Genomic DNA, 8,424 nt, shown 5'->3' with positions numbered 1-8,424 from the left:
TCTCTTGAAGGAAAGCAACGAAAAAATAAATTGAATTCTGAAAAACCTAAGAAAGAAAGAAAACGAAACTAAATCTAAAGAGAGAATCTAGGTTAATGGAATGGTGTCCATAACATGTGCAAAAGGAGCCTGTTTATAACCTCTAGGTTGTCGTCGTCCTTAACCCTAGGTCAGCTGACGTTCTTGAGCTTTAAGTTTGATTGTGCGGACCAAAACACCTCTTCTTCGTGTTTAATTTTTATCCTAAAGTCGATGTCGCGACACACCAGGACTTGTGTCACGACATAGAAGTCAGTATGCTCCTCCTTGGGATGTCTTTTGGAGTATTCGCAACTCCCTTAGTTAGTGTCGCAACATTGAAGACAGTTTCATCCTTTCTCCATTTTGCTCTTCATATTGTGACATCAGACCTCCCATGTTGCGACATAGCATCCAATATCGGCCTAAAATATCTTCTAATGGTCTCCTGCGCACTCACGAAGTGTGTTAGATCTCCCTTACACCTCATTTGGCCCTTAAGGTCAATAAAAGACTCATTTCGCACAGTTTATTAGATATAAGTAAAACTAAAGAAGCTTAACTAAAATGCAATGAAAATGCTTGTATTCAGGCTCTGTAAGTGTGAAAACTAGTTTAATCTGCTACACCAAATTATGACAGATTATTGATCTGATGAAGAAGGAAAGAGTTGAAGGTTAAAAGAAAAATTTGGTCCTATGGAGATAGTTTTGAGGTTCAGTTAGGGAAGTATGTGAGAATAAACCTACGTGAGTTGTTTACATGACCATTTTATAGTGGGAAACAAACTTAACTACATTTCCTAAAATTATTAACATGGAAGTTTGATTTGATCCTCTTGTAGTGATGGTGATATGACATCCTAAGACAAGACATGTTAGAACAACAAGCAATCAATTACTCTGATCTCCATGTGATCCTTATATTGTCTTAGTAGAGGTGTACAATTCTAAAGTTCGTTAGGTTGTGGTTTGCAAACTAATTACCGGTTCGCGAACTAGTTGTGGGTTTGTGGTATCATTAGTTCCATTGGAAGACACATGTCAAGCTCTTTATGGGTGTTCTATAAGGTTCGCGAGGTTCCCTTCACAAGGTATAACAAATACCCCTTAGGCGAGTGAAGGTTATAAAGTGACATTCGCAAGCCTGGTGAAAAAGTAGCAATGTGGGTGTTTGTGATAGAAGCATCGTGAAGTTTATGGTGAAATGTTATACATTATATAGGGGTTCTTGTTTTAAGTTTGTTTCTTATATATATAAATTTGTGATTTAAATTTTGAAAAATTAAAACTTTTAAACTATTTAAATTTATAGCTTGAGAAATGAATGTTATATGCTCATTCATTTGAGTTGAATGATAAATTTGGAAAAAATGTGCAATGTGTTATGGTGTGTTGGTTGGATTCTTAATGAAACCATTGTTATCTTTAATATTTAGATACATATGTCATGTGTTGATTGACTGAACCATTTGTTGTGCACGGGTAATGGTGCACGCTTGTGCGTGTGATAACTTACCTAAGAAGTTTCATAGTAGTTGAAGGGTTTCGTCTTATTCATAAATAGGGATAACTTTTTTAGCCTCATTACCATCTACTTTCTAAGTTTTTTAGATTTATGCAATTCTTCTCTCGTTTATGTTCATGGTGAAGTTTAGTTTGGTAGGTTCTAATTACTTTAATTTATTTATATTGTTCTTTCATTTTTGTTTTTATTGTTAGCAAAAAAAGAACTTCAGGATTGCTTAGTGGTCCTACTGAAAGTGAGGAATTTAAGTGTTCAACATCTATAGAGGAGAAGTGGAGATTGTTAGAGTGTAGGGAAATTACATGTTTTAATAGTTCCAGATATAGATTTGATATGAACAATCATAATAGAAAAAATTGTTGGTTTCTTTTCTCTTATATGTTTTTGAAGCAGGCTTTTATTTTCCTCTGCATCCTTTTTTCGTAGAACTATTAAATTCATGTGGAGTGGCTCTTCAGCCATTGATGGGTTCCTTATGGTGGACTTTAATGGCATACTTCTTAAATTGCCATCTACATGGTGCAGAAGCTTTTGTAAAAGTGTTCAGAAGAATATACATTATAAACCTTGCTAGTGAAAGTAACCAAAAGGGGTTTGTAATGTTAGCCACTTGAAGGGGAGGAAAGGTTGTTGTAGATAACACCATCAACAACCTACGTTTGACAAGGGATAAATATATTAAAATTGAGTAAACTTATAGAGAATTACCTTTTCCTTTGTCATGGGTTAAACCTTGCACTGAAAGAAGCACTTAGGACCCTGCTCTCTAAATGCTGAAAAAATGGCTCAACTGAAAAGACTGGAAACAAGTTCGCCAATTAGGTATAAGCAAGTTCACAGCTTGAAGAACGTTCGACATCTCTACTTAATAGAGGGAAGTCCAAATGGTTAAATTGATGGAATAAAGTCATGTAATGAGGCTTGGCCATATACGGATAATAATGAAACAACAAAGATTCTTTTGGAATTATGCGAAGAACCTAAAAATTGGTTATCTGAGTATGTCTTTTGTACAGAAAGTAGATAGGACTATTGAAGCCAAGAAGAAGAAAGCAATGGTATTATTTTGAGGGTTCTAAAAGCTACAAAAGGGAGGAAAGTTATGCAGGTAACTGAAGTTTCGCGAGGTACTAAAACCATTCAAGGAGTTAAAATTTTTTATGTGACTCAACAACCATTTGAAGAGAGTGAAGGATCCAATTAGAAGGTTCGCACAAAGAAAAGAATAGATAATTTTCACATTCTCTTCGTTCTATTGGCGAAGGCCCCTTAAGTGAAGATGTGATGGATACTAAGTCTCACGTAGGCTCTGATACACAAGTACTTGAGGTATTACTTTGGATTTTCTAATTTGTTGCATTTATTTTTTTACAGGTTTTTGTATTTTCTAGAGAAGAGGAGTATTGTAACCAAGTGAAGAAATTTCATTAAAGATGAATGACCATAGTAAGGAAACTGGAGCCTAGATTCATCCCTTGAGTGTTTTATTGATTTGTGAGATTCTTGATGAAGTTCTCATGGAAAGTTTTAATTGGTCTTCTAGTAGTAGTTTTGGTGTGTGTGTGTGTGTGTGTGTGTTGCTTTTATTACTTATTTGTTTGCTAGAACGTAGTATTGAATGTTTGCTCGTCATGCAAAGGACTTATATGGAGGTGGAAGTTCGTATGCAGAAAGTAATGAAGGTACCTCCATTAACCTTGAGGTCCTTGTACCTAATATATATATTGTTCCCATCGTATCCATTGAACCTGCCTCAACCTCTTTACAATTCAAATGTTTGTTTCTCTTCCTGGTTGAAAGAGCTTTACTTTAATTGTTCTTGCCTTAACTGCTTCTGGGTCACCAATCTTGGCCACTTTAGACTTAAGTATTAAGGAATCAATTAATCGGAGTCTAAGTGCTATGAGAAGTGAACTCATAAATTAGATGTCTCCTATTCCTCCCAAGGATCAATACAAAAGAAGAAACAAAAGATTGTTGCTCAAAAGAAAATTGGCTTTTAGAGTTCAACCACACAGAATCAGACCTCTTCCATTGCTTCTTCAAGTAGCTCTAGCCAAATTACACCTTCTATTCCTTATTTTCCATCTAGTTTATGCAACAATTTTGCTCCTTTGGCTGGCATATCTTCAAGTTCTAGAGGTTATTCAGTGGCTCTATTTCCTCAAATATTTCTAGTAATAAGTCTATTATTATGCATTATTCATTTGATTATTCTACCCACTATTTTATTTAAAACTAACAGGTTACTTTGATTCTTTTCTCGTAGGTTCTATCCTAAGTATATTTATCATAGTACATGTAACTTCAAGCTTATCTACTTTGTCAATTATTGTAACACCCTATACCCAGCCCAGTCGTCGAGCTCGAATATCAGGATGTCACACCACCGTTATGCATCATACACATTAAAAAATGTCACATTAATAGCAAATCATCCTTTTTATTAATGTTCTTACAAATTTTTAAGTCAACCATATATTAAACATGCATTAGAGCCACTTAGAAAAATTCCAAAACAAGTTACGCAAGTATCGATACTGAAACAAAGGTATCAATACTGGTTGGAACATCGATACCAAAATAGCATTTTGTTTCTCGTCTAACAATCAAATCCCAGAAAGTACTAGTACACTTATTAAAGTATCGATTATTTTACCCTGAGTATCGATACCAAATTACAATACTGACTTCCTGCACAATGAAATATCACAGAGGTATCGTTTTTAAAACTCGTATATCGATACCTCTGCTTCAGACACCAAAAATACAACATAATAAGGCAAATAATCCATCCCAATCATAAACCATTCAACATGTAACTAATAACTCTTCAAATAAACATCAAAATGACCATAATAACAGTTAAATCATCGGAAACATGTACGAGTAACCAAGCTACATAACAAGAAAAATATCCATAAATCCTAAGAATTAATAAGCTATAAAATAACCAAAAAATCATGGAAACATTTATGCAATAGTTCTACCAAATTGTTCAACGTCTATTGATCATACATACAGTTCATGACACTTCAACATAGTAAATCTTCAAACCAAAACAATACCAATGAAATAATTATAACATCCATAAAAAATGCTAAACAACAAAACCCATAAAATATTATGAGGACCACAATAATAATCAATAAAAGTCTAACCACATTACCTTATCCCCACAGTTCAAAGAATAATATTAGTACCACCTACGCAAATACTAAAGCCTAACTTGGATCACTTCCTTGGTATCCCCGCACCACTCACACTGCAAACGCTAAATATCTGCAATGGTTAGAGATAATGGGTGAGCTTAAACAAGCCCAGTGAATGTCGAAGTAACCACAAAGTATACACAATAACAGAGGTTAAACAAGAGTATACTACAATACATTCACAACCATATTCTAACCAGGTCAAAATAACATATTTTCGCTTCATTAAATTATAAAACTAGCATATACTCTTACATATAACTACACTCAACTTATATACAAATAATTTATTTTACAATAATTCATTAAGTCTAATGTAAAATCGAAATTATATAGGGTTTTTCTATATATTTTTACCACCTTTTTACTCAATAAATATGTTAATCTTGAGTAATTGTTATTAAAATAAATGAATTTTACTTAAGTATTAATATTGGAAATATATTTATAAAGTATGTGAAATTGTGCTTAATTACATGATTTTTTGTACATATTTTATATTATTTCATGTTAATTTATTAATATGTGATTTTTTACTATGTAGAAGGACCATTGAAGATGTGATTAATATGAATGAAACATGGACATGCACAAATCAATTCATGTGGACGGCAAGACCATGTAAACTAGGTCATGAGGTTGATAATTTGACTCACTAAAAGATGTACTAAAATATGGATAGGTCTGATTAATTATTGGACTAGGAAATCATCCAACAAGGGGGAATTAAAGCCTAGTTTTGGCACAAGTAGATGGCTACCCGAAAGTAAGCTTTGGGGTATTTAATTGAAGGTCCTTACTGTAATAACCCATTTTTTAGTGATGTCAGAAATAGTGGTTTCGAGGCCACCAAATCTGACGAGTAAGTTTGTAAATATTATTATTTAATATTTACGAGTCAAATGTAGTTTTAAAAAGATTTTTGATTTGATAATTTATGTTATATAAGCGATCTATTAAGTTCAAGTGGTATGACCCTAAGGTCAAGTGGTTTTAGAAAATGAGGTATCGGGACCTCATTTATATAAACTGAGCCATAAATATTTACAGAGTGTCATTAAGGTGGTATTAAAGTTTCGTTGAAAACTTTTAACATTTCGATAGTTAATTAATTAAAAACGACTAAATCGTAAAAGATGTAAAATTTGATCACTATTTGATTTGAGTGATTAAATGGTTAATTGAATAAATGAAAAAGGACTTCAATGGTAATTAGACCATTTAAGGAGTTACTGGACAAATATGGACATGACTTTGGAGTTTTATTTAATTATAAACCAAGGTTAAAATGATAATTTGATAAATTAATTAAAATAAAAATAAAAACATAAGTAAAATACGAATGGTTGTCATCTTCTTCCCCATTTTACAATCAAATTCTTCCATGAATGTTAAGCTAAGTTTTGGTCAATTTCAAAGTTTTGCATGGTAAGTAATTCTTACCCGTTTTGAGTATTTTTTTTATGTTTTTTAGATCGTTGCAATTAGGTCCAGCTAGTCCGTACCTTCGATTTTGAAATTTTCAAAGATTTTGAATGTTTTCATTGATGAAACTTGTGATTTTAGATGTTAAATGATGAATTTGAAATATTAGTTGTTATTTAAAAGTATTTTATTCAGTGATTTTTGATGAATTTATTGATTAGGGACTAAATTGTTGAAATAGTAAAAATACAAGGATTTGATGTGAAATTGTTGTAATAATGGGCTTTTTTGGATTCCATAAGCATTTGGCTAGACTCAATATCAGGTAAAAATAGTTAATTTGCATGTTTTAGGCTCAGGGACTAAATTAAATATAAGTAATACTTTAGGGGAAATATTGTAAAATTTTCAAAAATGGCTAAAGTGCATAAAATATATTTTTTAATGTCTAAATTAATAGATTGAATGTAATTATTAATTTAGATCAAGATCAAATGGAAAATCAAGGAGAATAAAAAATTACTAAAATGCCCTTGTACTTTTTCATTTCTGCAATTTAGCCAAGTAAGTTCGTATGAACTGTATTATGTATAATGTTGATTAAATTGAATGTTAATATATTATTTTATTGGAAATGAATCAATATATATATGTTATTATACAATTTATCATGTTATGAGACGACGTAAATCCGACGATATACGACGATTATCGAGCCTCATTTGAACCTTAGGAATTTGTAGGATACAAATGATATGTCATTAGGGTTTACATGTTTCAGGTGCTGGTCTTGAATGTCCTACAGATGGTTGAGGTCCGACATGTGTTGTGGATACTCCACAGCTCGTGTGAGCAACATCGTGTAACTTACATTCCGACCCACAGCTCGTGTGAGCATTTATGTACAGGAAAGGATAGGCTACAATTATATGTTTAGCACACTTCGTGTGAGCTGTCCCGCATATCCAACGCTATTCTATTCGATTCAACAGGCATGAAATTTACAAGGATATGGTAAGTGTTCTATATGAACCAAGACAAGACATGTATGTATGAAAAGCTTTGAAATCATGAGCTACATGGGAAAATATGTTATGTTAAAATGGATGAAAAATCCAAATGAATCATGTGTAAGTATAATGGCTATCCATATTTAATTGCCTATGAATTATGCTCAAGTATAATGGTTATCCATGTCAAATTCATATAAATCGTATTTAAATGAACTAACATGTGTTGTTGATGTACTTATGCTTATGCCAAGCTTGTGGATATGATTGATGTTTAAGATTATGCTTGTACTATGCATATGAAATGGGTAAGAAAAGGGAATGATAAGGTAAGTACGTAATTGGGATGTATTATGATGTTATAAAAAGGTTTAATGAGATAAATAATGTAGTCATATGTGAGTAAGATTCTTATGCTTTGAATGAATCTATCTATGCCATGGATAAATACTCTGAATTAAGAATTAATAATATTGTTTAAGCTTATGATAAGCATTGGAAACGGAAATGAAAGTACGTAAATTGAAAGGTGTATAATCTTATAGAAAGATTGATGGTTATACATTACGTCCCATAACATCCTTTTATGTTATGAATTATAAATATATGTGACATTAATGAATTTACTCATTTGTGAGTTGATGATTATAGTTTGATAAATCTTAAGGCATTGGTATAGATTTATTTTTAACCTACAATTTCATTATTGAAATGTAATATTATGCTTAAAGTTTATACGAGCTTACTAAGCATACATTGCTTATATAGTTATTTTCCTTTACCTTACAGCTTATCGGAAGCTTGATTGAGTTGGAAGCTAGTCGGAGATCCATCACACTATCCATAGACTTTATTGATAGATTTTGATGATATGGTCATGGTTATAATGGCATGTATAGGTGGAATATGTCTATTATTTAGTTGATGATAATGGCATGTAATGTTACTATGAACTTGTGAAACTTATGTTATTTTGATACCTTGATGGTTGGTGTGATTTTGGCACTTTGATGTTTAATGGTTGGTGTGTATAAGATCAAATTGATGTATGGTTTTATAGCCAAAGTGGTAAGATTTGGCATGTTTGCAAAGTTACCATTTAGGGCATGTTTTGATATGAAATTCAGTCAAGTATGTTTGTTTGAATTATGACCATTTGGACATAATTTGGTATGTATATATGTTGGTTGTTGGAACCATTTGGAAATGGCTAGAATGGTGACATTTAAATG

Source organism: Gossypium hirsutum, chromosome D06 (assembly GCF_007990345.1).
Source record: "Gossypium hirsutum isolate 1008001.06 chromosome D06, Gossypium_hirsutum_v2.1, whole genome shotgun sequence".
Classification (NCBI taxonomy): Eukaryota; Viridiplantae; Streptophyta; class Magnoliopsida; order Malvales; family Malvaceae; genus Gossypium; species Gossypium hirsutum.
The sequence above is the reverse complement of the archived record's forward strand: the minus strand, read 5'-3'. Positions refer to the sequence as shown.